Source organism: Microtus ochrogaster, linkage group LG7_11 (genome assembly GCF_000317375.1).
Source record: "Microtus ochrogaster isolate Prairie Vole_2 linkage group LG7_11, MicOch1.0, whole genome shotgun sequence".
Taxonomy (NCBI): Eukaryota; Metazoa; Chordata; class Mammalia; order Rodentia; family Cricetidae; genus Microtus; species Microtus ochrogaster.
This window is the reverse complement of record NC_022032.1, coordinates 27,198,821-27,199,117: the sequence shown is the minus strand read 5'-3', so window position 1 is coordinate 27,199,117 and position 297 is coordinate 27,198,821.

The window sequence follows — 297 nt, the reverse complement described above, 5'->3', positions numbered from 1 at the left end:
TGTATCCACAGTGTACATACTACCCATTTGTCCAGTGTATCCACTGTGTACACAATACCCATTTGTCCAGTGTAACCACAGTGCACACACTAGCCATTTGTACAGTGTAACCACTGTGTACACACTACCCATTTCTCCAGTGTATCCATAGTGTATGTACTACCCATTTGTCCAGTGTATCCACAGTGTACACACTACCCATTTGTCCTGTGCATCCACAGTGTACACACTACCCATTTGTCCTGTGTATCCACAGTGCACACACTACCCATTTGTCCAGTGTATCCACAGTGTACA